The sequence below is a fragment of the Pongo abelii genome, chromosome 20 (genome assembly GCF_028885655.2).
Source record: "Pongo abelii isolate AG06213 chromosome 20, NHGRI_mPonAbe1-v2.0_pri, whole genome shotgun sequence".
Taxonomy (NCBI): Eukaryota; Metazoa; Chordata; class Mammalia; order Primates; family Hominidae; genus Pongo; species Pongo abelii.
This window is the reverse complement of record NC_072005.2, coordinates 50,346,478-50,355,780: the sequence shown is the minus strand read 5'-3', so window position 1 is coordinate 50,355,780 and position 9,303 is coordinate 50,346,478.

The window sequence follows — 9,303 nt, the reverse complement described above, 5'->3', positions numbered from 1 at the left end:
TATTAATGTGTTATTTTTACTTAACCAATTTCTTACTATTGAAGGCCTGTTTACTGTTTTTCACTCTTCTAAACCACAATGCAATAAAAAACAGAGAAAAATAAGTTTCATCTTTTTATATTCATCATCTCCATAGAACATTTAAATGTATGGTTGTTGAGTGAATAGATGTGTTTTAAATTTTATCTATACTGGCTCATTGTCCTGCCGAAAATGAAAATCCTCATATTCTCCAAGTCAAAAATAGTGGATCACAACATCATCTGAGTAAAGTTTGTGATATGCCTGTCCTCTGTCTGCCAGAAAAAAACTTAGATCCTCTGAAGGAAGATTACATTATCTAGAGTCAACACCATTTTTGTACAAAATACCTGGCATTCAACAAAAATTAATGGGGCTTGCCAGAAAATTGGCCAAATGTCAAAACAAAAACAAAAGACAATATAAACATTCAAACTTGGGAAATGAGTAGATTCCTTAAGACTGCAGGCAAAAGAAACTGTACATAAGCATGATATTCTAATAGTTGAAACAGACTTCCAGATGATCCAGATATTGGAGTTAGCGGGCACAGACTTTAAAACAACTGATTAAAGAAAATAAATGAAATCTAAAAGTAATCACTTGGTTCTGTTTTTGAAAATTTTATGCTTAGGGTAGCATTTAAAAGATCCATTTTTAAAAAATGGTTATATAAAAATGTAAACTCCTAGAAAGCTCAACACGATGACTGACATTAAGAATTTAACAGATGGGGGCCAGGCGCAATGGCTCACCCCTGTAATCCTAGCACTTTAGGAGGCCAAGGCAGGTGGATCACGAGGTCAGGAGTTTGAGACCAGCCTGGTCAATATGGTGAAACCCCGTCTCTACTAAAAATATAAAAAAATCAGCTGAGTGTGGTGGCGTGTGCCTGTAGTCCCAGCTACTCGGGAGGCTGAGGCAGGAGAATCACTTGAACCCGGGAGGCAGAGGTTGCAGTGAACTGAGATCACGCCACTGCACTCTAGCCTGGTGACAGAGTGAGACTCCATCTCAAAAAAAGAAATTAACAGATGGGATTAATAGCAGATTAGATATGGCTAATATTTTGTCCTTATTTCTCACAGTTCTTAGTCTAGCTAAAGGCTTATGAACATTGTCATTTCAAAAAAAAATCTTTCCATTTTATCTTCTGTATTGTTTTTATAGTTTCAATTTCATTTATTTCTGCTCTGATGTTTATTATTTCTTTCTTTTTACTAATTTTGGATTTGGTTTGTTTTGCTTTTTTAGTTCCCCTCACAGTCCTATAGCATTTGTAGCTCAGTAGAGTGGGAACTCCTTAAGAGTAAATATGGTGCTTTATACATTACAGGTGTACCGTAAATGTTTGCAAAGACGATGCCCTATAGAGGCCCAGAGTTAAGGTTTCAACAGAATTAAAAGTTACTTGTCTTACCATAAGTACTGCCAAAAAAGAATAATGATTATTGAGAGTAAAAGCAAGAGTATGACTATAGGAATCCACTCTGAGATCTCTCCAAACAACAATTCGAGTGCCTTCTATTTCAGACTGATTTGGGTCTAGGTAATGTAATTTCTTTTAGGGATGTAAGAAAAGCATGGTTGATTTGATCCTAAAATCCTGAAAAGAGAGATGGGAATTACAGCAGGGTAGAGTTTAGAGATGTAAGGTGGAAGTCTATGGAAGGCAAGAAGAGAGAAAAGGAAAGATTGATGGAAAATTGTATATGAGAAAGTTGTTTTCCAAAAGAGTTGCACCATTTTACATTTCAGCCAACAATGTATGACAGTTCGTTTCTCTGTATCCTTGCTAACACTTGTTATTTCTTGTCTTTTTCATTACAGGAGTTCTAGTGGGTGTGAAGTGGTATCACGTTGCAATTTTTATTTGCATTTTCCCTAATGAAATTATATTGAGCATGTTTTCATGTGCTATTTAGCTGGTTCATCCCACCAAACCCATGGCTGGAATTGCCCCAAAGGCGGTGGCAGGGGAGTTCCCACCATGGAGTACCCCCAAACCATCCTGAGATGGGGCTGGTTGGGATTCTAAAGAAAGAAACACTTAATGCCAGTATGATCAGTCCAAAACATTTAGTAGTGGAACTTAAAGAGGGCTGCAGCAATTCTTGTGATGGACAGTGAAAGAAAAGGGGCATTCTACCTAGGTATGTTCACAGCGAGGGAGTCAGGGTATGGAGTTTTCATGAGGGCTTAAGGAATTTGGTCCAGGGCCAGGGCCAGTTTCTTTCAGTATTTTGGGCAACAACCTAGATGCCTTTATCAATGTCTGGGAATGTTGAAGGCCCCGGTTTGGGTTCAAGCCTGCTGGAAAAAGTGTGCAGCTGGCTGGGTCACAGAATGGTCGAGGCACTCTGTGATTTTTGGTCAGGACACAGAAAGAGAGGGTAACTGGAGGACCCTACATTAGCCATTTGTGTGTGCTGGACACTTCTTTGGAGGACTACCTGTTGAAATTCTTTGCCCATTTTAAGTTGGATCTTTTCTTCTCATTGTCTTCCATATGCTAAATATTATATAACAGTCTCCTCCATTGTTGTCTGTAATGTAAAACCATCTTGGGAGGGAGATCCTGGGAAATGGGTAGATGCTTGCTTTTCTTCTTCAATACAGACAAGTTGTTAGAAGGGGTTGTTGTGATGCCAAGTTAATAACAGCCAACCCAACACAGGGATCTAAGGGTTTGAAGAATAACAAGAGTCTTAACATTAGAATCCATACATGTGTATGTTCACACCCTTTATGTGATACTGCAATTAGGACTATGGTAAGATTTTACCTCCTTGGAGACAACAAAAGTGCCCACACAGCTGAATATCCCTATCAGTGGTACGTGACATAAATAATGTTTCACTGTATGAACAAAACCAAAGGATTAGAAATCAGAGAGAGGAAACCCCAACAATACATATTGCAAAAAATAAAAAATATATATAATAGAAAAAATATCATAATGAACAGGCAAGTCACTTAAATAAAAGTTCAAATTGATAGTGAAAATATGTAAAGGTACCCAACCATGTTAGTAACTAGGGAAGTCAAAACTACAACCAGATCTATTTTTATCCCTTAAGGTTGTCAAAGTTTTTTCTTTTTCTTTTTTTCTTTTTTTCTTTCTTTTTTTTTTTTTGAGACAGTCTCACTCTCTTGCCCAGGCTGGAGTGCAGTGGCATGGTCTCGGCTCATTGCAATCTCCGCCTCCCAGGTACAAGTGATTCTCATGTCTCAGCTTCCCTAGTAGCTGGGATTACAGTCATGCACCACCACACCTGGCTAACTTTTTTATTTTTAGCACAGATGGGGTTTCACCATGTTGGCCAGGCTGGTCTCGAACTTCTGACCTCAGGTGATCTGCCCACCTCGGCCTCCCAAAGTGCTGGGATTACAGGTGTGAACCACTGCACCCTGCCAGGTTGTCTCAATTTTTTCAAGAAAATGTGAATCTGCTACTCTCAGAAACTGCTTGTGGGAGTGGAAACTAGTGCAATTGCTTTGAGGAATTAATTAGTAGTAGCTATCAAATGTTTAAATATGCTTACCACATGACCTAGCAATTGCAATTTTTCTGCCCCTCCCATGGAGAATGGTCACACCTCATAGGAGGGCATGAATGAGATGTTTATTGCAGCTTTGTTGTAATAGTGGAAAAATTGAAAACAATTTCTATGTCTTTCATATAAACTGTATAAGCACATTTGCAAAATATTATGTGGCATGTAAGATGAATGATGTTCTTTAAGTCTTACAAGGACACACATTCTACACATTGAAATGCATATAAAAGAGTCCAGAATAATAATAAATAAATAAAAATACAATAAAACAAACAAAAAAGAGTCCATAAGAATAGATACTAAACTGATAACGGTCTCTACCTTAAAGACAGGGAATGGAGAAGAGTACTGGGCAGCTGTGGTGGTCGAAGGAGATTTTAGCTGTTATCTTTAGTATTATTTAAAAGAAAATAGTAGATTATGATTTTATAATTTAAAAATATTAATACTAATAATATCATTACTACTAATAGGGGAAATTGAGTTAACAAATACCCAGTGATATCATAGAAGTGGAAAATGCAATTTCTCAATCCAGAATACATGGAAGAAGTATAGCTTAGCTAAGCGTGGTACCAAGAGAAATACGCACTGACTGGGTAATGCACCAAAGATTAGCAGCCTTTAGAGAAAGGAGCCTTCTGCCCAAAGAGAAGCATTGTTGCAGGTTGCATTCCCTGGGAAGTAGACTCTGAAATGGACAGTAGCACTCAGGTGGTGCAAATGTATTAGAAATATTAAGAAAAGTATAATTTGAAGTGGAGCCTGAAGATGTGACAAAATGGCTACAATTTCATGATAAAACTTGAAAGGATAAGGAGTTGTTTCTTAAGGATGAACAAAGAAAGTGGTTTCATGAAATGGAATCTGCTTTTAGTGAAGATGCGTGAGCACTGTTGAAATGACAACAAAGGATTTCAAATATGATGTAAACCTAGTTGATAAAGCAGTGGCAGGGTTTGAGAAGACTGACTCCAATTTTGAGAGATGTTCTACTGTGGGTAAAATGCTATCAAACACTGTCACATGCTACAGAGAAATCTTTCATGAAAGGAAGAGTCAATCACGGGGGGCAAACTTCATTGTTGTCTTATTTTAAGAAATTTCCACAGCCACTCCAGCCTTCAGCAACTACCACCCTGATCAGTCGGCAGCCATAAACATCAAGGGAAGACCTTCCCCCAGATAAAAGATTATACAACTCACAGAAGGCGCAGATGATTGTTAGCATTTTTTATCAACAAAGTATTTTTAAATTAAGGTATGTACATTGCTTTTTTTTTTTTTTTTTTTTTGAGACAGAGTCTCACTCTGTCGCCCAGGCTGGCACAATCTTCGCTCACTGCAACCTCCGCCTCCCGGGTTCACACCATTCTCCTGCCTCAGCCTCCCGAGTAGCTGGGACTACAGGTGCCCGCCACCACGCCCGGCTAATTTTTTTGTATTTTTAGTAGAGAAGGGGTTTCACCGTGTTAGCCAGGATGGTCTCTATCTCCTGACCTTGTGATCTGCCCATCTTGGCCTCCCAAAGTGCTGGGATTACAGGCATGAGCCACTAGACATAATGCTATTACACAGGTAAATGGTATGTTTACAGTATAGTATAAACATAACTTTTATGTGCAATAAGAAACCAAAAAATTCATATGACTCACTTTATTGAGATATTCATTTTATTGCAGTGGTCTGGACCCAAACCTGCAATATCTCCCAGGTATGCACATATTAAGAAAACTTTGGTCAAGTAAGGTGGTCATGCCTGTAATCCTCTGCACTTTTGGAAGGCTGAGGTGGGAGGATTAGGATTGCTTGAGGCTGAGAGAGACCAGCCTAGGCCACATAGGAAGACCCCATTTCTACAAAAAAAAAAAAAAATTAAAAAATGATCCAGGCATGGTGGTACATGCCAGTAGTCCTAGCTACTCAAGAGGCTGAAGCAGGAGAATTACTTGAGCCCAGGAGTTTAAAATTACAGCGAGCTATGATGATTTCACCAGTGCACTCCAAGGTAGGCAACAGAATGAGACCCTGTCTCTAAACAAAATACTTTCTGCCCTGAGGTTCGTAAAGGTATTAGCCCATATTATTAAGTGGTGTAATTACTTCTGAAACTAATTACTCAGTGTTTTGTCAAACTTCACAGTTTAAGTGCACAGTCCTCAGAAGACTTTTTTCATTCCAAACTGCAAGTTCAAGGGTTTCCATGCCACCCTCACTTCTGACCAGCTGAACACTTCTGATCACTAACCTCTCAGGTTTAATAATTTGCTGAAACAACTCACAGAACCCAGAAAAATTATATTTATTAATTACAGCTTTATTATTGAAAAAAGGATACAAATCAAAACCAACCAAAGGTAGAAACACATAGGACAAGGTCTGGGAGGGTTCCAGATGAAAATTCCATGGTTCTTTCTCTTGAGGTCAGGACACATTACCCTCCCAGCACATAGCTGTATGAAAATACTTGCCAACCATAGAAGTTTATCCAAGCTTGTGTTCATAGATTTTGTTGGGGCTGTATTACATAGGTATGATTGATTGAAGAACTGACATGTAACTCAATGTCTAGCCCCCATCCTCTACACAGGCTGGTGTTATTTGGCTCATAGTCCTAAACTTCAAATCACATGATCTATCTGTCTGGTATAACCAGCACCTATCTGAAGTAATCTCACTAGCAGAACTTATCCAGAGGCCCATCATGTGTCACCTCTTTAGCACAATCTGTCAGGTATAGTGTGAGTGGCCCACCGTGAATAACAAAGAGCTTCTATAATTCAGGATATTTTAAGAGTTTAGATGCCACCTCCCAGGAACTAGGGACAGAGGCCAGAAAAGTTGGAGAAATCCGGAATGTGTAATATCATAACAACTGACCTAATTCCTTCAACAGGTCAGGGTCTGAAAAAAAGGAATGATGTAGTAGTGTTCAATAATAAATACACCTAAGTAGATAAATAAAATGAATGGGCTGAATATTGATTTGACAAACCAGTCATGAGATATTTTTAGGTAATCAGGAAAATTTTAATAGAGATTGGGTATGTAAAGGAAAATAAAAATCTCAGGATCCTTCAAACTTAGGCAAATGTGGAGATTAAGCCCTGGAGTTCAGTCATTGCAATACCCTCTTCCAAATGAACAGCTGTGCATTAGCCAGATCCCCATGAAAGGTGAAAAGCCTCAGGTATTTGGGAAGAGCTTTCCCCATAGATTACTCATAAGTAAATTTTTTGCTGACCTCTCATAAACAAGCACATGCCAATTGTTGCTTTTGTTCTACAATCTAAGTCTAGCTCCTAAAACTCCACACTGATCATGAAAGAGCCTTTGCAAAAATCATGACAGTGAAGAAATCTGACACAAGTGACTCCATCTTGGTTCTAACCCCACAAGCTGTACTTGCTCATTCCTGTGCATAGGCCAAGCTAACTATGGGAAGAATTCAGTTTAGAGTTTAACTTTAAAACAAAGATGATAAAAGTCCCCTCCTGGAACTAACCCCTTCCTTGCTTGGGGACTGAAACTGCCTTCATAAAGCTAACAAATTGTCCACAAGGAGTCACAAAGCTGTAAGTCACAAGATTTGTAACCTCCTTAATTGCTCCTATAGATAACATCACTACTATAAAACCTAGAACTGGTGCTTGAGGTATTTTTCAGACTCTGCATTCTGATGGACCAGATGATGTCACCCAGACCAGTATCCCATACCAAGAAACTGACCTCCACCCTGGAACTAACTCAGTGCACAAAGACAGCTTCGACCCCTTATGATTTCATTCCCAACTAAGTCAATCAGTATTCCGCATTCCCTAGCCCCTGCCCACCAAACTATCCTTGAAAAATCCCAGCCTTTGAATTCTCAGGGAAACAGATTTGAGATATCTCCCATTCTTCTATTTGGCTGGCCCTGCAATTATTAAACTATTTATTTGCTTCAAAACCTGCTGTTTTCAGCGCATTGGCTTTTCTAGGCAGTAAGAAGAACCCTTGCTGATTACAATAATGTTGATTACAAGTTTATCTTCCCAGGTGCAGAACAAAGTCAAGACTCATTCCTCCACCTACTCTCCTCTACCTCCACATATATCTACATAATTGACTCTACTTTTACTCCCCTTTCCTCTTAAGACATTCACCTTATTTATGTCAAAATGTAGATTTATTGGGGACTAACTGAAGTCTCACAAGAATGTAACTATTTGCCTAACTGCATACCTACCCCTCTTCCTATATCCCTTCCCCACCCCTTTAAGGAAATTGATAAATACTAAACCTCCTGAAAACCTCTTTGGAAAGATAGTCACAGATGTGTCTGTGGCTTTGTTTTTCCCTGGCAGGTCCTAAAGCTGGCTTAGGAAACCTCAATGATTGAGACTTATGCCTGAGTCACTCATTTTGGTTGTCAAGTATTAGGAAATATTAAGAAATAACTGGTATTTTGTTCAGTGTGATAGTAGTATTGTGGTTTTGAAAGAAAATATTTTTATTTTAAAATATATTTAGCAAAGCATTTTTAGGTGAAAAGACATAATTACAGGAATTTGCTTTAGAATTGTAACTAAAAGAAGAAAACAGTGATAGATGAATTAAATAGGCTAAACAGTGTTAATTATTGAATTTGGGATATGAGTATATAGAGTTCATTTTACTATTCTCTCTACTTCTATATATGTTTGAAAACTTTGATAATAAAATGTAACAAACTACAGCTGACCTTCAAACAGGTTTGAACTCTGCAGGTCCACTTATACATACACTGTATTCTGCTTTTGCCATCCCTGACACAGCAAGACCAACCCCTTCTCTTCCTCGTTCTCCTCAGCCTACTCAACTCAGTGAAGATGATGAGGATGAAGATCTTTGTGATGATCTGCTTAATAAATAGCAAAAAATACTTTCTCTTCCTTATTATTTTCTTAATAACATTTTCTTTTCTCTAGCTTTATTGTAAGAATACAGTCCAACCAAGGCGGGCAGATCACCTGAGGTCGGGAGTTCGAGACCAGCCTGACCAACATGGAGAAACCCTGTCTCTAAAAAAAAAATAAAAATAAAAATACAAAATTAGCTGGGCATGATAGTGCATGCCTGTAATCCCAGCTACTTGGGAGGCTGAGGCATGAGAATTGCTTGAACCTGGGAGGCGCCATTACACTCCAGCCTGTGCAACAAGAGCAAGACTCTGTCTCAAAAAACAAAAAACATATATATATACATATAACATACAAAATATATGTTAATTGTTTATGTTATTGGTAAGGCTTCTGTTCAACAGGCTATTGGTAGTTAAGTAAGTTAAGTTTTGGGGGAGTCAAAACTCACAGGTAGATTTTTCAACTGCCCAGGGGTCAGCTCCCCTAACCCTCGTGTTGTTCAAGGGTCACCTGTATGTTTATACCTGCCTAGGAGAAAAATCATGGCTTCTTTGTTTCATCTAGTTTATTCAACCATAAGACACTTAATTTCATTTATGTCAGGATCAGGATCAAAGTATGTAATAAAATATTTGAAGCCGAACACAAATTAGAAAACAATTCAAGATTTTACACGTGCCCGTATTACAACGTTGTCTTAGATTCCCTGCCAATGGAGCTGCTTTTGTTTGCCGTAACAGTACACACTTAAAATAAATGAAGTTCAAGATATTTCTCTGGCTTAATATTTATATTGCCTTTTTGTGGGTTCTTAGTATATTAGAGCGAACAGCACATTA